At 37.2% G+C, this 22,929-nt stretch overlaps 1 pseudogene; it reads left to right on the top strand.

Moving 5' to 3' along the window:
• The window catches only part of LOC132628800 (GDSL esterase/lipase 1-like), an 80,971-nt pseudogene extending 58,321 nt beyond the window's left edge, over window positions 1-22,650 (top strand).
• Window positions 22,651-22,929: the final 279 nt, after the last annotated feature.

Raw genomic sequence — 22,929 nt, forward strand, 5'->3', positions numbered from 1 at the left:
CCTCATAATGAGTGCCTGATTATCTCGGACACCGACTAGTTGGTCACAATAGGCCCGCAAATGGGCTTTGGGGTTACCCGTTCCATTGAACAATTCAAAACGAGGCACTTTAAAACCTTCCAACAAGTCTAAATTTGGAAGCATGCACAGAGCAACATAGCTTAAGCCCGTGCCAGTGAGGGTGGTTCTCGTGGACCGTTCCAACATTGTGGTCATCTTTCGTTCGAGTCTTTCTTCCTGTTTTTCCTACTCCGCCTTCCGTACCTTTTCCATCTCTTCATAGTGATCGATTTCTTGGTGATCATGTGAGAAGGTGTTTGGGGTGATAGGTGTGTGGAAGGAAATTATTGGGTGTGTAGGGCAATTTTGGTGGATATATGTAGTTTTGGCAGTCAATAGCGAGACGGTACTTGGTTGTATAGTGATGCCGAGATGGGTATTTTGGAGAGCTGGGTAAAAAGGAACGGAGTGAGTAGTTTCGGGAATCTAGGTAGTGTTAAGTAGTGGTGGAGTATGGTACGAGGTACCAATGTGTCCATCAGTGACCGGATTTGGGGTAAATGGTATGGTGGTTATAGTGAACTGAGTGGGAAAGTGATCAGGTAATGGTGAGCTTAGAGACGGAAAAGGCGGCGGAGGCCTTCTTGTTTCAATAGATGTTTCTCGGGCAGCATTAGCAACTTTGTTCTGCGCAACTTCTTCTTGAAGGTCGGCAATTTTCTCAAACATCATCTTCATAACATTCTCAGTAGGTGAGAACTCAGGTAATTCTCGAAGAGGTGAATCTCTGAAAGCGATGTCAGTTGGAGCAGTCTTATTCTCGAAAATATCAGTCATTTTTGTTTTGGCTTTGTCTTGTTGGGATAGGGATGCTATTGCAGCTTTTTATCTTGTGAAGTATGCCAGTGTGAACAAGAATCAACTTTCTCTTCTATAAGAAAAAAATAACTCAAAAGCAAACAATATTAGTTTATTAGGCAATAGAAGATAAGCAAAATATCACACATAATTGGCAGTTAAAACATGTAGCACCTAAATAATCATATGTTTGACTTAAATGTTTGATTGATCTCTTATACCGAGTTTCTGGTATTTCAGCTTTGTTAAGTGGGGGAATATAATATTTATAATATATAGGGACTGAGTCTTACGTAAACTGCCTACGTATCCCTCCACGGGAAATCTGGCTCATTCGTAGTTCGGTTTACATAAGATAAGACTACCCAACTTAAAACCTACCCGTGACCAGGACCGATAGGGGCTTCCTGCGTATCCTTCCTTGGGACATCAGGTCAGCGCAGTTCCTTTTACATATAAATAGGGGACAAATTTGTGTTAAATACAAAAAATGGGATACCCTAAAATTTTACCCAAAAGATGACCTTTCCCTGAGATCAGAACGAGTTGTTTGCCAAATCAGAATGAGTTATTTGTCCTTTCGCACAGAACGAGTTGTTTGTCCTTTCCAACAGGCCCTAATTTCTAATACTACGGTGGGAGCACCACCCAAATGCTACCTGTGTGGACCAAATGTTCCACCTCAAACTTAAAATCCTCGCACTCATCAATGCCATGCCTAACGACCACAGAATGGTAAAGGCATATCCTTCTTCGACTGGTTCCTTCAGTCGGAGCTGTGCGAGTTCTGATCGAGGCGACCTACCCAATATTGACCAACATTTAGAAAATGTTGGCATATGAATCCTTGAAAATAGTAAAGTCGTAACGCCAAATGTGAGTGTTCAGAGTGATCCCTTCAGCTGGGGGACCACTGTCGTGGACCAATAATGAGTGGGGGACCCACAACGTAGTGGTGCTCTTTACATTTATCAGCCTTAAAATCCTTTGCCTGAGGGCCAAGCACTCGTTGGCAGTATGACCAGCTAGCTCCTGCTGAAAAAGGCACCTGTTATATGCGAAAATCGGAGCACAAGGTGGCAACCTCTCATGGCTGACACAAATTATCCCCTTACTCCTAAGTTTGTCCAAATATTCCTCAGTTGTCACGTGCCTGGGTGAGACACAGTAGGGGCAAGCCATAATTTTGAGTGCAATGGCCCACTATTCAGGCGATGCTCGCCAGACGAACTATACTCGTTCTTCGGGCTCCTTTCTCGGGCTTGGTGGTGTGACAGAAGTGGCCTCTCTTGATGGCCACGTGGGTTCTAGTAGGTCAGACTACATCTCGTCTTCTTCCAGATCCTCGACTATAGGACTATACTCTGGAAGTATCCCTTTTTCCTTTGTCCAAAACATTCTCGTCTTGGGGTTGTGGTTCAACAGGTTCCTTGGGCGGACTTTCCGCCGAATCCATTAACTCGTCAGCCTCTTTAAGTTTGGTTTTGACTGCCCAGATCTGTTTCTTGAGATCTTGAATTTTGTGATGGAGCAAACCCTCGCCTTCTTTCCTGGCCTCGTGCTCTGATATGATCTTCGCATACATCTTCAGATTCTGAGAATGTCACTAAGCTTAGTATGGGCATTGTTTTCATTGTTCTTCTTTGGGATAGTGGTCGGTACTTGACATCAATTAAGCATTGAAATGGAACATATGAAGCAAATATATCATGTAAATCAATTTTTACATGTGTAGGTATACTAATCAAGTTCCTAAGCCCTTTTATACTAATCGTTTGAAACTTGAATGTGCTATTTGAGTCAAACCATTGCCCCACAATCATCAAATTTCATTACTAATAATGTTCTTCCCCGAAGGGGTACAAAAGGGATAAAGTAAAGACAATGCATAAAATGAATCAGTAGAATTGTCCTCCGGTGGCTGATGAGGAAGCTCAGCCAGTCCTAGCCTTCCTTGCCTTTCAGAGTGTAGTCTGAATATGAAGATGGGCCGATGTCAATGTGGCCTCCATCAGAAAACCCTTCTGTGTAAAAGTCAATGGAGCAACATCATCTAAATTTTTCTTCATCCGATCATCAAGCTCAACCAAACAATCATTAGTAAACTATAACTCACGCCTCAAACTAGATATGGTGGCTTGGTCGTGCTCAATCTTTTCCAAATAATTGGCATCTCTGTCGTCAGCTCTCCTCTGAACCAAACAAGCTCAAAGCTCGGCCTGTGAATCCCTGTCTTGTACATAACTATAGAGAATGGGTCTGGGAGGGAGAGTACCTTGTAAGTCGGCCCTTAACCAATCCTTATACTCCACCACACAACCGGGATGAAACCTACCGGGAGCCAAAGTATCGGGACCCCAAATCATGCGACCTTTCCACTCGTGCAAGCACTCTAAAGCTTTCGGTGGCCTATCCCCGTCATAGTCAATGATGAAATCTCCCATGCCCCCGACTTGGGATGTGATTTGGATCCTCCTAAACTATCTTAAAACTCTAGCAGGCATATAAGGGCAAATCCCTCGAATCCCTATAAGCAGTAAAAATGAAAACTTCCTACCATTGACCACAACTTTATCGGATACGAAGTCGTGGAACATCCATTGAACACTTTCTTCTTTCAACCTAGAAAAGGTAAATGCCCAACTCTACTTGGTTTGATCCCCAAAGTTTGGACAAAGGTTATGGAGACCGTCCTTTTCGGCTGGCTTACTTAGGTATTGGTTACCCCTGATTATGATCATGTGTTTAAGGATCCACCATTGTAGGAGTAGGTTACATCCTTAGAAGTATTTGTAATGGTTTCGGCAGAGGCTCAAGGATCAGTATAAATCGGCCAGGACAATTGGGGTTAGGTCAATGTATTTAGTTTCTTCTTTTTGGGTTCTGCCGTAGAAGATGGCATGGGTAACTGAAATGACTCGGGTGTCTATGGCTAATGACCAATCTTTGGGAAAGACCATGATTCCCAAAAAGCTTATGGCAAAGGCTAAGGGTCGGGCATCTAACCATTCGACTTAGGTTTTGAACTCCCCCGGATGCTCCACAAATCCACTTGGTTTTTCAAACCTTTTGTACAACTCTTTAAAGGGTATGATCGGACCGTGGGCCCAATTGGCGTGGGATAACAAAAGCGTTTTGTAAATTTGGGGGTAGGTATGCTTTTCTGGGATTAAGGCATTTTGGTCGGGTTTATTTTTCCTTTTTAGTCCCGAATCTACACTAGTCAAAACATCTTTAAACTCTTACAAAGTAGGGGCCATCTCTACATCACTCCCAAAGCAGAAAACTATTTTATCTCAATCCCGAAACCCGATAATTACCTCTATCAACTCTTTACAACCCGTCATTGTCATAATAGATGTCAAATTTTCTAAATGACATGAAATACCCCTTCTTTTCCTCTTGAGACATTTGGGCCCACCAAATATGTAGTAAGTTCGGTGTAGTAAGAACCATATCGAATTCCAAATCGACCGACATCTACAAAACAAAAGCTAAGTTTAATTTCCCCCCACCCCCAATAGACAATGGTTCAACTCATAGGCACATTATACGTTTCCAAATAGCACATAATATGAGATGCGGTGTTTCGGGTCATAGACCGTACTTGACACGGGGTAGTCTTCCTATCGGGTTTAGATACATCTAAAATATTCAAAACCCCGGTCTACTTCATCTTTGGATTTGACTTAGCTCTAATCCTAGGCTTATGCAAGAGTGGTTTTTTCGAATTGACCTTAGGCCCCAGCAGACTACTCAGGGTAAACCATTGTCGGCCGTTGAGTGAACAGATACCAGCTTAACGTTCAATATGTTCCCAAAAAAGGGTGTTTCGGATTTTTTAGTGAAAGCTAGACCGCGATCTCGCATGTCCCCTTTGAAATTATGCTTTTTGCCAGGAATGGCGGAGTTTATGATATGATATGAATGACAGTTCAAAATTACAAAAATTTAAACACATAAGCAAATAACAGTTAAAATCACATTATATTGAAACTCTTATGGTTGGAACCTAGGTAATCCCCAGCGGAATCGCCATCTGTTATGGTTCACTTTTACGCGGGTGCATAAAAGCTACTAAGAGGTTGTTGGTGATCTAATTGTATTTTAGTATTTTAGAGTGGCCACCTAATTTAGTAAGGAAAACTAGAAAAATCGGGTTAGAAGGGTTTATTCAAATAAGAGAAAAATCATTTTGGACCAGAGTCAAGGTAAGGGTTCTGGTGATCCCATAGGGAAGGTTTTAAGCACCCTAGTATTAAGGATCTGTAGGATACGGTTGACCTACGAGCTTCAATGTGTGATTATTGTATTCATTCGCTTAAGTGTTTAAATCTCCACAAAAATGTCATACATATTTTTATAAAACTCAAAATGGGGTTTTGGGTTTGAAAATCCGTACAAGTGTTCAACTCACTTTACAGTCGGACTAAGACACACTCGGGATTTCTCCGAAGTAGATTCGCTACTATTTTAGTCCTAATAAAATGAGTTTAGTACTTATAGGTTTTATACATATACATAGAACATATGGAGTCTATCTCCTATTTTTGATAAGTATATATAGGAATTGAAAGATGTTTGTTAAGTCCATTTTAATCCCACTGAAGCTCATATACGTCAAACATATTCCAATGCCAAAGCCATCTTATCTCAAAATCAGTCCAAGTATATGTCCTCTTGTTTTTATCCCTTTAAGCTGGGATTTTGGCCCCAAAAATACTTGTTCCTTCTCTAAAAATTATCCAAGATTAGGCAAAATAAATCCATTTCTGATTCTGAAAATTCTAGATTTTTTACTCCTCGGCCTTTTCCCAAAATTTTGGTTCAAGTTCTAAACAAACGCCCTTCTTCATCAAACAAATAGTCCTTAAGTTTATTTTTTGATTTAGTCCAATTCATATTGAAGCCCAAAAGGAAATGGTTATAACGTTTTGAAATGGACTTAAGGCCCAAAACTTATCCATTATCATTTCCAGATTTCTACGAGGGGCAGAGAGGCCCAAAAATGCTACTTAGTTCCAATTTTCAAAAAATTACTTAGACTTGACCATAAACCAATTTTAAACTCAAAGAAAACTTATAGATCATTAATTACAGATTTTCATGCATAAATTAAGATTATTCCAAGTTTAAAAATCACTTGGGGGACTTCCTAATAATACTAAAGTTTTCCTAAGTTCGAACATTCACAACGGTTTAAATATTATACATGTATCTTTTTAGAAATACATACACATATATGAATGAAATTAAAAGGAAAGGTTAGGATGGTGGGCCTACCTAAGCCCACCAGTTGGCTATTTTCACTCATAGTTGGGCCTTCGTCATTTTCAACCATGGTTGGGCCTTCAAAGTATCAATAGTTGCTTCCCTTTCCAATCGGACTGGATAGAAAAAGGTAAGTTGGGCCTCAGGCCCAACAGATTTCAAATGCATAGAAGACGGCCCAAATGGCCCAGTGTGTATTCACATGGGACATAAAGAAGATAAGGATTAGAAGGTGTTCAAGATTTGTATACTAAACTAAAATAAGCAAGCTGATCATAATTACACATGCATATACAATTATGTACTTAACCATCTAAATCAAATAGATCAATATAATGCGAGGCTTGGCCACAAAATAGGACCAAACCTTATGAGAAAAAGGGATAACAGAAAGCCCAAAGGCCCAATATACCAAAGCACGCTAAGGGCCCAACCAAACTGTATACTTTAGACTTATGGGCCACTATAACAGAGGATATACCTTGTATATACTAGGTGTACCAGTTCACATATACCGATGGTATACAGGACCCTTGAGTGTACTTAGTGTATTTTGGGGTATACCTTCTGTACGCGCAGCTAGTACTTGAACAAACAACTATACAAGTTTCACAAAAAAGGACTTCTTATATCATGGTACATCTAAAAAAAAACAAAAAAAAAAACAAGGCAGTTCATAAGTCACAATATAGGTGATATACTTCAAATGTATTTCAATATACAAACCCTTGTATACCAAAGGCATACAAGAACTACATACTTCAGATATACCTGAGTATACCTCCTGCGTATTCAAGTTTTAGACTCTTATCCAGATATAAGCAACCTGTATTTTTCAATTTATTTAACATGTTCATGATACTATTGTATGAACATACAAACAGTATTCCACAAGAAGGGCACAACACTCAGCAAAATACCAAACAAATGTGCACAAAGGATCCTTAGTTATTATGGTATGTACCAGATGTTTAGAAACATATAAAAGGGAAAGAGAAGGGGTGCAATATGACATCCTAGGACTAATACCAACACTCTAGAAGAGATGCATATAGCAAGTTCATGTAGCATTTTAAAATGACCATCATCATCAGAGAACAAAACAGGTTACATTTGAAAAAAATATGCAGATTTGACATGTCATTTTCATCAAGTAAGACATATAAACATATTGCTAATGATGGCAGTTCCTCAGTATCAATTTCAAGTTATGCAGAACCCTCAAAGGATCATGTTAGGTTATACACTAATGATGTAGACATGGATATGCACTTTAACACTGATGAAGATGAGACAAAGATCATGTGCAATGACAGGTTCAAACCCTTGGAAATATATAAGTAAGTAATTCAAATAGGTATGCAGTATTACCAAACTTACTATGAACCTCAAAGAGACATCAACTAGTCAGTATAGGCATACAAATCTCAGTTAAACAACCACAAAGCACATGTTTGAATCATACAAGATCCCTATCAATTGGTTTAGACTTCACTAACCACTGATAACACCAGAGTCTGTAAACAGGTGACTTAAAATATGTAATTGATCAATTGCAGCAGGATTTTAGGTCAAAAGGCTTTTAAGGTGATTCTACCTTCATTTTTTAAACCAACACCTTGAACACACATTAACCACATACATCCTACACTGCTATATACATCATTAGTTAAAAAATTCATGCTTAAACTCCAATTTAGAGATGAAGCATGTATATCTCAGCAAATCAAGTCAAACGATTTGCCACACAGACTCCATACTAGTCATAAGATGACTCATAACCCTTTAACTATCATTGAACCCAACCACATAAGTATTTAACAGATGCATATTCTAGTATTGATTATAGGCATACAACACAATTTGTAGTAATGCATTTAAAAAGACAAATAGAGTTAACACGGAAAATACTAGCTAAATATGGTTTTAGAGTTACTGTTACTACATGTTAACCTGATAGGGACTGTTCCATTTGAGCATACAATAACAAGAGATTAAACATGATTTCACTTGACTAGTACACAGAACCAAAGTTAAAACAAACATAGCACTAATTCAAACTAATCACTGAACATGCTAGATCTCAACTAGAGGAGGCTTAAGCTAGCAAATAATAACATAAACAGAGATCAGATACTTCAAAACGTGATTAAACTCAATAAGATAAGAGAACATGATCCAAACAGACTTGACACTTGACACATAGGGACTTAAGTCATTTGCAGTATCACTACATTTAATCAGTCTATATTGTAACGGTTCGCATTTTTGTGGGCGGGGTTAGCGCTCAAAAAAAGCTACTTCGAAATTGTTGGTGCTCTTTCGGACTTTGTTTTAAAAGAGTCACTACCTAATTTTTAGGAAATTAGGAAAACCGATTTGAAGGGTTTATTCATTCGCCGTGAAAAATCCTTCTTAATCCAAAGTTCTAGGTAAGGGTTCTGGTAATCCCCTAGGGAAGGTGTTAGGCACCATAGTATTATGGGATCCATACTATACGGTTGACCTTCGAATTCCAATGTGCGGGTATTTGCATGAACTATTTATTTAGTGTCAATTCCCGCAAAAATATTCGTCCCTTATTTGCATATCAAGTTCATCCTAAAAAATATTTGAGTGTAGTTCCCTTATATATGGGCTATTCTTTAGTTTAAATCTATCACATATAAAGGATATGTTTCCTCTTATATATGAGGATAAATAATCTTTTGCAAAGGCGAGAATGTGTTATAATGAAATATATGTTTTTAGTTCATGCTTTGCTTCACACTTTGTTCGGATCAAACGCATATGTACGCTAAAAACCTCTCACTTATTACTTCTTTTCAAGGATGTTTTAATGAGTTTGAAAGAAGATTATTCAATTTGGCATTAGGCCATAAAACAAGTCAAATTGCCGAAGGATAGTCGCTTACCATACGTTTTGGAATAGAAAAAATCTTATAAGTTTAAGAAAAGAGGAAGGATAATGACTTTTTTGATGGAAGGTTGACGAATTCAATTTGCCTACTGTTTTAGAAATTCTTTTGAAAGTGAAAAAATAAAAATAGGTTTTTGAAAACTTGCAAAGGTGCCTAAAGTCAAACTAAATGGCTTAAGTACCTTTTGCCTAAAACGTCTAGTTCAATCATTAGGGTTTCCAATAATGTTGTGAGTATTACAAATACAAATATGAAGACAAAACATATCATATTGGGAAAAATAATGTGAGCAAAGCTTGGGGTGTACCAAGCCCCTTAACCATTTTCACCCCTGGTTGGGCCTTCATGGACATATATATTAGCTTCCCTTTATTTCTCATATTCGGTAGATTTTGAAAGAATTGTCCTATTGGGCCTTAGGCCTAATAGGGAGATTGTTTCCCCCACCGAAGCGGCCATGCGAAGAGAAAGATGGGGGGGGGGGGGGGGGGGAGAAAAGGAAATAGGTTAGACTGAATCCTATGAAAATTAACATAATATACGCTGAAAATATACACATATAACGATAACATTGATATAGGAATAGCCAAGTTGTCCTAGCATGATATTTTTTTCCATGATGCATTATAGTGATGTGTGGGCTGGGTGTATTGGAGTGGTACTAGGGCGGTTGCCACCCTCCTTGTTCCCAGTGTCGCACAAGATCCAAGGGGTTTCATCGAACCCCAGGCATGGCAGGCATTGGGGGAAGGTTTGGCCAACCCCAAGTGATCCTCAACCTTACCACAATCAAGAACAAGTGCATAGCTAAGATCCAATATCACTGAATAGCTTTAGCTTTCATTCTAAGATGGTCGGGGCATAGTAGTCAGATTCTTCGTTTGCCTCATTCTCAAACTCGCCGAACTCAGGGAACATCCCAAATGGTTTTTCCTCTTAGGCTTTCACGTCAATGGGCTGCGATTCCTCTCCCTCCACATTCTGAGGATCTTCCTCCTCTTCTTCCGGCTCTTCTTCCCTAGCTAGTTCAGAGGCTTCCTGTTGAGGATCTGCCTTCTCGTGTGGGTCCATCACCCAATGATCTGATCCATCTCCTTGGTTTTCCTCTCTTCCCCCTGGAATCTCCTCTCTAGAAGTCATGGATCTCCTTTCCAAAGGCATATAGTTCAGAAATAACCCCTCACTTCCTCTGGGACATTCCCATAGTACTGCTCTTGGGGCCCTCGGGTGGATTCCTAACCATCTCCAACAGTCGGTCCACTTCTTCGATCTTCCTCCCTATCTCTTAGAGGTGTTTTTTCATTTGTAGTACTTTGTTTCTCAGCATCTCCGTTGTTTCTCCCAAAGTCTGCATCTCTAGTTCCCCTTGGTTTGCCATGGCAAGTCAATCCTTTTACTAGAGATAAATTTGGGTAAGTTTAAACATTTGGTTTTCTTTTGATATGTAGTTTTTAGACTTTGGATCAAATGTATTCGAGCCTTAATATATGATAACACATACAGCAAGTAGATATGTGAAGCACGTAGCAAGCATTCATGTAATTTCAGCAGATATTTATACTACTCGTGTTCCTGAAAACCTTTTTGTGTTAAGGCCATCCTATTCGATTGAAGCACGCAAGTGCCATTTATGAAGGTGAACCATTGCCCCCAAAAAATCATCATATAATAATAATAAAAACATCTTCCCCGAAGGGATTACAAAGATGTCGAAGCCAACAAGGGGCTCAATATAAACCAGTAAATCAGCAAGGTTCTCCTCCAGCACCTGATGTCGAGGCTTGGCTAGTTTTGGATTTTTTTACTCTCCTAAGGGTGGTCTGAATCCATAGTCGTGCCTGGTACATCTCCATTCTGACAATCACCGAGTCTGTCTCTTCTAGAATCTGGGCTAAATATTCGTCCGTATTTTCCAAACATTCTTTCAGGCGATCTTCTTCCTGGGAGTCATAGGGGAGTGTGGTCCTTAGGATATGTACCCGAGCCAAATGTCCTCGTAGCCATTCGTGGTACCCTGGGTTGCACCCAGCTTCGAATCTGTCTGGAGCTAAAGTGTCCGGTCCCCATCTTACGTGACCGTTCCACTCTCTAAGAATCACCCCGACATTTTTGATCTTTTGTGCCTTGTGCTCAATGACGAACTGCTCAGGATTTCCTACCCGCGGTACCACTTGCCTCCTAAAAAATTACCTCAACACTCAAGATGGAAAGTAAGGACGGATTCCTCAAACCCTAGCTAGTGGCAAAAAAGGACAGTTCTTACCCCACACTACTATGGTTTCGGATAGGAATTCGAAAAACATCCACTGAATTCGATCTTCGGTCAGAGTAGCGAAGAACTTAGCCCACTCACTTTTAGACACCATTCCAAAATTCAGCCAGTGTTTCGCGAGACGGTCTATCTTGTTCTGCCGGCTTGAACTTTGAATTTCTTGAGCCATATTGAGGTGTTTGATAATCCACCATTGTAACAACATGCTACATCCTTGGAAGTATCGAAAACCATTCCGACATTTATCTAGAGCCCTGAAGATATCAGCCAAGACAATGGGGGCCAGGTCAAAATATCTAGTTTCCTCATCTCTAGTTATGCCATAGAAAAGAGCTTGAGCCAAGTAGATCACTCGGGTGTCTATGGCAAACGAATCGTCTTTTGGGAATACCATAGTGCCTAACAAGGCTATGGCGAATGCCAAAAGTCTAACAGCTTCCCACTCTTCTCTACTCTTGAACTCTCTTTAATACAAGGCATATCCAGTGACATCCTCGAATCTCCGATAGAGGTCTCTAAAATCCACTGTGTTTCCGTGTGTCCAGGGCGCCTCGATAAAGGCAAAGAATTTCAAAATATGACCTAAGGATAGCCTGTGAGGAAATAATAGGTCTCGGTCTGGCTTATGCCTCCTTCTCAGACAGGTTCCATTACTGTCCATGACACCCCTGATTTCTTCCAAGGTTGGCGTCATCTCGATGTCCCCAAAGAGAAATAGCATTTCTTTGTCATCCCAGTATTCGGCCAATACTTCTACTAATTTCAAACGACCTTTCATAGTCATAATTGATGGCAAGTGACCCAAAACGCAATCGACAGTCCTACGATGTCCATCACCTTAGAATTTCAATGTGTAGGTATTTGCATGAACTGTTTATTTAGTGTCAATTCCCGCAAAAATTCCGTCTTTTATTTGCATATCAAGTTCTTCCTAAAAAATATTTGGGTGTAGTTCCCTTATATATGGGCTCTTCTTTAGTTTAAATCTATCACATATAAAGGATATGTTTTCTCTTATATATGAGGATAAATAATCTTTTGCAAAGGCGAGAATGTGTTATAATGAAATATATGTTTTTAGTTCACGCTTTGCTTCACACTTGGTTCGGATCAAACGCATATGTACGTTAAAAACCTCTCACTTATTATTTCTTTTAAAGGATGTTTTAATGAGTTTGAAAGAATATTATTCAATTTGGCATTGGCCCATAAAACAAGTCAAATTGCCGAAGGATAGTCGCTTACCATACGTTTTGGACTAGAAAAAATCTTATAAGTTTAAGAAAAGAGGAAGGATAATGACTTCTTTGATGAAAGGTTGACGAATTCTTGCTCAAACTTAACTCTTTGTTTTAAAAAAAATTAAAAAAAAAAAAAGGTCTCAAGACTAACTATGAAATTGAAATCTGGTCTTGTATAGTTTAAGGGACCATGGTCAAAATTCCGATTCTTTGTTGGTTTTATCAAAATCATGGCGGTTTTCAAGAGCAAAGCACAATACACATTTTTTATTTGTCTTCGAGTTTACCACAACAGTAAGAACCTTTTTATCGCTATTTTTTTACAAACTGGGTTTATTTTGAAAAAGAGTCATGTCCCTTTTAATGCTAAAACTTTGATGAATAACTTCAATAGAGAATCGTTTAAGTACTAGCGTCTACCCGAATTTCTATTTCCAGTTTATTTCCTTGTACAAAAACACATGTTTTGCCTACTGTCTTAGAAATTCTTTTGAAAGTGAGAAAATAAAAATAGGTTTTTGAAAATTCTCAAAGGGGCCTAAAGTCAAACTAAACGGCTTAAGTACCGTTTGCCTAAAACGTCTAGTTCCAACCATTTGTGTTTCCAATAATGTTGTGAGTTTTACAAATACAAATGTGAAGACAAAACATATCATATTGCAAAAAATAAAGTGAGCAAAGCTTGGGGTGTACCAAGCTCCTTAACCATTTTCACCCATGGTTGGGCCTTCATGGACATATATATTAGCTTCCCTTTATTTCTCATATTCGGCAGTTTTTGAAAGAATTGTCCTATTGGGCCTTAGGCCCAATAGGGAGGCTATTTCCCCGACCCAAGCGGCCAAATGAAGAGTAAGAGGAGGAGGGGGGGGGGGGGGGGGAGAAAAGGAAATAGGTTAGACTGAATCCTATGAAAATTCATATAATATACGCTGAAAATATACACATATAACGATAACATTGAGATAGGAATAGCCAAGCTGTCCTAGCATGATATTTTTTTCCATGATGCATTATAGTGATGTGTGGGCTGGGTGTATGGGAGTGGTACTAGGGTGGTTTCCACCCTCCTTGTTCCCAGTGTCGCACAAGATCCAAGGGGTTTCATCGAACCGCAGGCATGGCAGGCACTGGGGGGAGGTTTGGCCAACCCCAAGTGATCTTCAAACTTACCGCAATCAAGCATAAGCGCATAGCTAAGATCCAATATCACTGAATAGCTTTAGCTTTCACTCTAAGATGGAGTACAGATATAACTCTTGAAAAACAAGAGACTACTTCATTCCTACATTCATCACTACCCTTTAATCATCAAGGAAACAGGAGCAGATTCATCACATCATGTATGGTATTTAGGCTAGGAGTGGTTTATACCAAGTAAACTTATCAGTTCCCATATATATAAAATGCACAGTCATAGCAAATATCAATATGAAGCTCAATTACAAATTGCACATGTATAGTGAACCAAAAAGACCCTAGTAAATAAAGAAATGCATCCTAAGTCATAGTTTACAAAGGCCAAGTATAGACTGAGCAGACAGGTACCCTCATAAAGAGGGACTAACTTTAATTCAAGCTTAAAATACAAGAATCATGGCAGATAGGTGGGTGAAGCTCAGGTCCCAGTTGGATCAAACAAGATGAGAACATCATGCAAGAATGTGCAGGCTACACTTATAATATAAAGGAGCATACATAACATCATTTGCCTCTTTGGGTGATTTTCATTTAAAAAAGAAAGAAATTGTATGGTCTTCCACAATCTCAACAACCCTGTTTCAGTTTTAGCCTTTAATTGTTCAAGTTTCTTACCTTCTTTTAAAGTCCTTCCCTTGGTACTCAATGAGACCATGCACAAATTTTTTGGTTCATCAGTAAGCCTTTACTAAATATTTATCAATGTGTGTCTGACTTAACTTATTCTCTTTAGTTCTAGCAGCAGGTCTACATGATTTTAGGGAGGTGTATTCAGCCAACATGCACCACCATAGGCTTAGGAAAATGCCATGGTGCCTTTTATACAAAGGGAAGATGTGGTGGATCCAACGGTGTTGTGATCACCCATTGTTTAGATCCCTTCTCAAAGCACCTCTTTTTGAAAAGACTCTTCCTGGCCATGGGGTTTTAGTTTGCCTTCAACCCCTTCCAATTATGAAGGTTATTTGCTACCATGAATCTTTCTTTGCAGCCAAGGATCTTAATAGGTTCAACAACAAGAATGTATACATGGATGGGATTATTTAGGCTAAAGTCTAGATCATTTCAATATTAGAGGCCAACAAATCTATGCAGGTTCACAAGACAAGTCAAATGTCATAAGCAAGTTTCTTAAGTCATTCTGCATAACTACCCTAGATCAACTCAGGAATGTATTTAATGTTGAGTTGTATCACAAACCACACTTAGACAGACCATAGAAAGTGTACATGAGGCAGTCAAAGAGATAAAGACAATCAAACATCTTGGCAAGGTATTGAAAGTCAAGTCTAAACATAAATCACTCAGGTATTGGACAGTAGATAACTCCCCTTTTTAACTTAAGCTGGCCATATTCCAATAGAGTCCATACAAAACATTTCATGTTCTAACAACACTGATCAAATAGAGGGCAATTTGCACTTAGAGATTGGAGCAATCACTTTCTTTTTAAGAAGACAACATTCAGAGTCTCTAAATGGAGCACAAAAGAAACTCAAGCTACCATTTACCAAATGGCCATGAACCAAGCATTTATGTGTTTTTAAGCCAAACTCCTCTATTTTCTACAGGACCAGATTCTTAAGCTTTTATACATAACAAGATTCTCAGAAGTGGAAAATAAGAGGAAGAGGGAAGGCATGCAATAACTGGCAAGTGAAGCACATTTTGAAAATATCATACAAGTGCAAAGAACAAAGTGACAATTCATGAACACGTCCCCTAACATACACTTTAGGCTTCTAATCCAAATCTTAAGAGGCTAGCTAGCTAGCAAGAGATTTACTTAAAGCCCCTCGCTTGTTAGCCCATTGTCTAGTCAGAATCCCACTTGACCTGCACATGATTCAATCTAGTCTAAATAGTCTTACCTTATTTTCCTTAGTCATGTTTTAGCAAGTTGGATTAATAGGGCAATGACATTTTTATCAGACCAATGGTTCATTGCTAATCTAGCCTTTCCTTCCCTTTACACAGTCTTGTTTTAATACCCTCCTAAACTTATTCTCATTATAATTCTATCCCTGATTTGCCTATTCAAACTTCTATTCTTGATATTGGTTAATTAGTGAGACTAAGTCTACTCAACAACTCCTCTACCCCTACACTTATTGTCAACAACAACTAATTACTTTCATTAGTCAGACCTGATCAAGAAGGCACAATTAGATAGAGTTCCAAGCACACCAACCCCCAGTAAAGGAGACAGGGAAAAAATTCTAAGTTATTATTCTTGTTTTAATCCTGCTTGCTTTTACAAAGGAGACAGTAAACCAGGCTATTTCTCAGAAAAAAAAAAGAAAAAAAAAGTGGTTCCTTACTTAGTGAAGAAAAGAAGGCTTGATCTTTCTGTGTCTCTAGTCCCTTTCCATTTTACTTACCATAGTCAAAACAGTCAATGCACATTAGAGAATTTGGAAAACTTAATAAAGAACAAGAATAAATCACATAGATGGTCAAATTATAGCATTTATAAAGCAATGTAGCATCAACCATGGAAGATATAACACACTTGCACCCAGATACTTAAAACTCAACTTTAAGGTGATTCTCATTTAAGCATGGTAGGATAGGAGTGGAGTAGTCTTACTTAGTAAAGAACTCTCACAAATCGAACTGGTGACAGTCTCAGATAGGTTCAAATAAAGCAAATCAAGAGGTCCTCACATACAACTAAAAATACTTAAGCCATGAATTCCTTTTGAGACAGGTATTAGCATGTCATGATACAAATATTACAAGTTTGATCCCAAGAACATGCCAAGATGGTTTTCTAACCTTAATCAGTGTCCACCAAACAGTAAACCAAACTAATATCCTGAGCAAACTTACAACAATCTAGGTATTTCTGATTAAACTAGACTTTTTTGTTTCAATAAATACATGTTAATAGTGTATTGTGACCCTCATCAAGATTCAAAATCACACAAACCATTTCCAGATTCCAACAGCCTCAAATATCTTTGCTAAGTTATAACACTAATCTAGGGTTCTCACCTTAAACCAAATAATCACAAGTAAAGTATCATGTTTGTAAAGAACATACTCTAAGCCTGCTAAACAGTACCTAATTTAACAATTATACTACAAAGCCAGCAACCAAGAGCATTTTAACAATACATTCTAATCATTAACCTATAAAATGACAAAGAACATAAAAGAAGGGTTGGGTATTACCTTTTTTCGATGCAGCCTTTTGTCAAGAATGGATTCAAAAGCTCCTGGTGCTTCCACCCTCAAACTCGACAACAAAGAAGGAAAATAAATTAAAAAATTTGATTAAGGGACTCAGGCCTGACAAAGAGGTTTTGAGTCTAAAATTATACTTTTGCTTAAATTTCAAGTTTTGACTTAAAATTCTAGTTTATCTATTTTTCTAATGCTCCAAAAAACTCTTCTCTTGTCTGAAGGTTGGGGTTCTATTTATAGAACCCCAAGACTGTGAGAAAACTTAAGAACAACGATGTGGGATGAACTAGTTTCGTCCAAACTACTCTTGCAAATGAAGATCTACGGTGGAAATTGACAGATTCAAAAATGCATGGCCAGATCTGAGCACGATTCTACTCGATCTGGCCCATTCATACTCAACCAATAAGAATCGAACAAGAGTACAATGATATAATAGTGAAAATAAAGAAAAAATTACAGAAAACGTGTAACAAATTCAAAACTGAAAGGAAAATCGTAGATGAAAGTGACCTATACCGTGTTTGGAACGAATTTTGAGTGAGAAATGTACGAACCATTAATTGTTGCATGCATTTGAATACGCAAAAAGCTGTTGAGGTCTGAGTTCCCTTCATTGTTTGCCATTTTTGGCGATGAGAGAGAAAGGCAAGCATAGGCGGCGCTAGGGTTAAGCATGGAAGAGGAAAGAGAGAAGGGGAGGGGAGGATTGGCCCTTTGCTTTTTCTGAAAATGAAAAGTGAAGGGGTAATTACCCCCCCCCCCCCCCCCTTATTATTTGACTTGGGCCGGGTCAACCCCTTTTGGGTTTGGACTTGGTCCACTGATTCCTAAGGAGTAAAATGGGTCCTTTCTTGTGTATACACATATATCTCATATATATGTGTGTATACTTGGTGTATATGCTGGTATATCTAGTTATTAACTAGTTATAATTAAAGAAAATTTAAACCACAGGGAAAAATAGGTTGCCACGTATTTTATAATAATAAAGAAAAGAGGAATAATAATTTTAAAGGTCGGTTAAATCGTTGATGGGCCTAAAACTTTAATAAATTGGCCCAACATACTTATTTCAATTATGGCCTTCTAATTTTGAAAGTTAGGACAAACACATGATTTTAAGTTAAATACCAACAAACTAATTTCTTAAAAACATATAAGCTAATTCCTTTAAATGGAAGAACAATTGAATTAATTGTAACCAGGGAAAAAATCAAAAAAGGAAAATAAATATTTGATAAGGGATTTAGTTTTGCAAATAATTATTATTTAATTAGTTAACTAGCCTAATCAAATCATCAAAGGGCGATTATACTTATTTTTGTAAAAAATCAGGAGTAGTAAATAAAAGGTAAATAATTAATTACTTAAACTATTTAAATTATCCAAATTTTAGAGGTGGAAAATAAAAGAGAAATGTTAAACAAAATCATTTTAAATGATTAAACCGGGATTCCTCTTCTTTCTCTTTTTCCTCTTTTAAAATAATTCAACCAAATATCTTGAAAATCATTTATCATTCTCTAAACAAAACATGATGCATGAAAAATCTTTTTACTGATTTAAAAGGCAGAAATATGGACACGGGCATTTTTGCAAAAATCATTTAAGGCTATTAGAGATATTCAGCTTATTCACTCATTTCCCAGGGACCCCGAGTGATTGAAATGATTTACAGGAGGTTAAAAATTAGGTGTCTACATATATTATCAAATCTAAAAAGTAACTAATCAATAGGATTATAGACTGCATACAAACACATCACACATTTAAAGCGAGATAGTAAACTAATACATACTAGTCACCTATTGGACTAACAATATTTTGAGACTAACAGCATCTAACTAAAACACATGATGATAAACTAACACACCACTAAATCACATTCAACTAAGGCAAGATAAATATACTAATCACATTATTAATTTAAACTAAACACACATTTGAACATTTAAACATACAGAAAAGCTAAAAAAATAAAGGGGGGCCAGAAGATTACCTTTTGTTTGGACAGCCTTGGAAGAGATCGAACTTGAAAGCTCCTTGCTTCCTCAACCCCCAACACTCAGCCACAAACAAGCAAGAAACAATTAAACTTTGAAAATTTTAAACTTAGCCGAATAGTTAAAGGTCTCAATAATTAGAAACCCTAGGTAATTCGACTTCTTTTTAGTATAGCGGTATATCAATATGCCCAAAGCTTCTTCGAAATAGTGGAGAATGGGGTTCTTTATATAGAATCCCCAAATTCTCAAACGATAACTCGCAACCGATGTGGGAGTATAGCAAATCTGAGATTTGCTTCTCTCAAAACCACATCCAATAGCTAGGAAACAAACACACAAACAAATTAACGGTCAGATTTGACCCAATCGAAGTCAATCCGAGAGGTTCCTTATGAACCGATGAAAAATCGATATTCAAACATATGCAAGTAAAAACCATTAAGGATTTTCAGAGTTTTTGACCGTTGATTCACAGAAAAGTAAAGAGAAAAGAGAGTTATACCGTGTTTGGAGTAGATATTGGGTGGAAATGGTTAAGAATTGGTATAACAATTAACGCTCTTGCCATTCTCGGCCATGCTACAACAAAAGCAGCCAAGCGGGCCCTTATTTTTGCTATTTCCGGCATTGATGACACAGGATAGAGAAAATCAAAGTGAGCGGCGCTAGGGTTTACCTCCTCATACGGGAGAGAACCCTTAAGGTTCGTTTGGTTACTGAAGACAAAAAATGAAAGAGAATAGGGGTCTTGCCCCCTCTTAGTGACGTGTTGGGCCGGGTCTCGGTCTTTTAGGCTTGGGCTCGGCTCAATTTTTGAAAGGGAAGAAGGGCAGCCCACATGTATACACGATATACATGTATATACAATATATACTTGTATACTCGTGTATGTATGTGTATACATGGAAGGGTAAAAATGACTCTTTTAAAAGATAGCCAAAAATTGAAAGTGCCTATTGATTAAACATTTCAATTATGATAAAAAATTAACAACACTTAAATAATTAATTAATTAATTTTAGAGACACGGCCAATTGCATAAAAGGGCTTTAATTTCAAACGTAGCCTTAATGGATCTAAACCATGAGATTGGTTATTTCAACCATGACCATAATTAACTAACAATTGATTATTTCAATTGCAGCCACAATTAATCACCTAGCAAACAATTTCCAGATAAATTAATTCAAAAATTGCAAATGCAAATTGTTTTATGCAAAGTTAAGACTTGAGGGGTAAAATGATTAGTTCATTCAATTAATCAGATTCCTCGAATTAAACAGAGTAAAATGCTTGCTAATTGGTAATTCCAATAATTAAATAAATAATTGTTCTAAACTGCTTTTCTTGATTAAAATTAGCAAATGTTACATATTTAATTATAAAAAATATATAAATTATTTTCTAAATGATTTAATAACATTATAGAGGTTATTTTGCCAAATGAAAATGCAAAACATTATCTAAATAATTTTATAAAATTATTTTGACTTGTAGAAAAATACATATTTCACTCTGTTTGATATCCAAGGGCTCTGGGCAATCAAAATAAATTATGGAAGGTCAAAAATTAGGTGTCAACAGTTACCACAAACTCTCTACATCTTTTCCATTGTTGACGGTTGTGGTAACATAAGGCTAGGGCAAGGAGGTAGAAACCAGTTTCTACAAGTAACGTTTCCGCTTTCGTGATAATGTCTTCCACATAAGGTATGTCTTACGGATTATCTCTATGTACGATTATTGTGTTCAAGGTCCTGCGTACATTAAGTTAATCTTACAGTTTGGAGCAATAAAGTCTAAAGGACTCAATGTTGTATACATGTTCAGTGCTGGAAATAATGATTACTTCAAATTTAACACTACATATCCAAAGGAAGAATATGCAAAGATGGTAATGGGCAATTTGACATCTGTTGTGAAGGTAATAACATTACTGAAAGTTTTTGCAGTTTTCGCATAATTGTTTTCTATTTATTCTTTTTTATTTTAATTAATCTTCTAAATTTGATAAAATCTTGAAAAAAGGTAGCCGAAATTTATGACTTCATGACAATCAATTTTATTCATGTAATGCAACCAATATTACCTGACAAATGTATGGCTAGGATGGAGGAGGCCCCGAGTAAAGAGAAGGGCGAAGAAAATGATCTAGTCAGAATGTTGTCCGGCAGCTAATGAAGTTAAATAACATCAAGAGTTCAAAATTATATATAGTAAAGGAAAAAAACACTAGGTGATATACCTATTTAAGCCTTTGTAGCTAGAGTTACATGTACAATAGTTGAGATACACACAAACTAATCAGCCCCATCGACATTATTATGAAAATAAATCTAGTGAGAATCAAAATATGTATCTTTAAGATATAATGGGATACAACGATGTCAAAAGTTACTACTTGATTCCCAAATTTATGACATTGGAAGCTTAGTTCTCATTGTTCACAATATGATGATGTCACAGAACTAGAACTCCTCTCGTTTCACTAGAAAAAACTTCTAAGCATGCTAGTTCTTTTTTCTTTTTCTTTTTTGGGTTTGGGGGGTTTTGGGGGGGGGGGGGGGGGAGGTCTACTGAGCTTTGTTAGAACTCTTACTAGCATTAATTTATTTGCATTAATTGCAACAGGAAATATACAAGGAAGGAGGGAGAAAATTTGCTATTCTTACTTTGGCTCCTTCGCGTTGTTCACCAGGTTCTAGGGCTCTTAATTTCCATCAAGGAAATAAAAGTGGCAACTGCATAGAAGAACTGACAACCCTTGCAAAAATACACAATTCTGCTTTGCCTAAAATGCTAAAGCAACTACAGCAGCAATTACTTGGATTTAAGTATTCCTTGTTTGATTTCTTCAAAGTTGCTACTGAAAGAATTGACAAACCTTCAGAATATGGTAAATTTCTCGATCTGTCCCTTTTGGAGTATTAATTTGAATTTGTTAAACTTTCATGTAGTATTGAAAGGATTTTCAAACAGGACCCATATTATGTTAAGGGTCAGAATTTAACATCATACCAAAATAGCTCCAGAATCCTAGATTAAATATCATTCACCAACAGGATATTATTACATGCTTGTGATAAGTAAAAAAAAAAAAAAAAAAAAAAGAAATCAAACCACAGGTAGAAATATTTTAAATTATAAAATAATATACTAATTATAAATGATAGCTTTCTACTAACAATTTAAACTTTTAGGCGAGACAATTCACACAATTCAATATGACAGAATTATATTGGACATGATACAATGACATGTGATAGTAGAAAAATAGAACTTTCACTGACAGTACTGTAGACATACTAATACAAACTAGACATAGTTTTACTCTATTTCCAAAAATCACTATTTCCAAAAATCAATATTACTTAGGCAATTTCATTTTTGTAGGTTCTAAGATTTTCTAACAAGTATAAATTGCATTTGTGTCGGCTTTAAAACATCTAAAATTGCTTGTTATGGGACGGGTCCATTCAGAGGAATTAATAGTTGTGGAGGCAAGAGATCGACAAGTAAAAGATTACAAGTTGTGCAAAAATGTCCCGGATTACACATTTTTTGACTCTGGTCATCTCACTGAAGTGGGCCAAGTGGCATACAAACAAGTTGCTGAATTACTATGGAATGGAACTGTGGATGTTATTGAACCTTACAACTTGAAGTCATTTTTTAATCTACCAGCATAGCTTATAATTAATGGCATTATTAAGTAAACAACAATATTGTTAATAGGATTTTACATATATGATGACTTCGAATCTCACGAGTCCTTCGTGCTTGAGATATTGAACGTGTCATTGTATGAATATGAAATTGGAGAATGGTTTGAATGCAAATAAATACACACATGGCCCCACCTGATGGATTATACTGAGCATGTTGTTGTTGTTGTATTATTTGAGAAAATAGTATTGGCTGAAAGTCGAACTGACCAACTCTTGTTCTACATTTGCAACGTTTGAGTG

This window comes from Lycium barbarum, chromosome 2, assembly GCF_019175385.1.
Source record: "Lycium barbarum isolate Lr01 chromosome 2, ASM1917538v2, whole genome shotgun sequence".
Taxonomy (NCBI): domain Eukaryota; kingdom Viridiplantae; phylum Streptophyta; class Magnoliopsida; order Solanales; family Solanaceae; genus Lycium; species Lycium barbarum.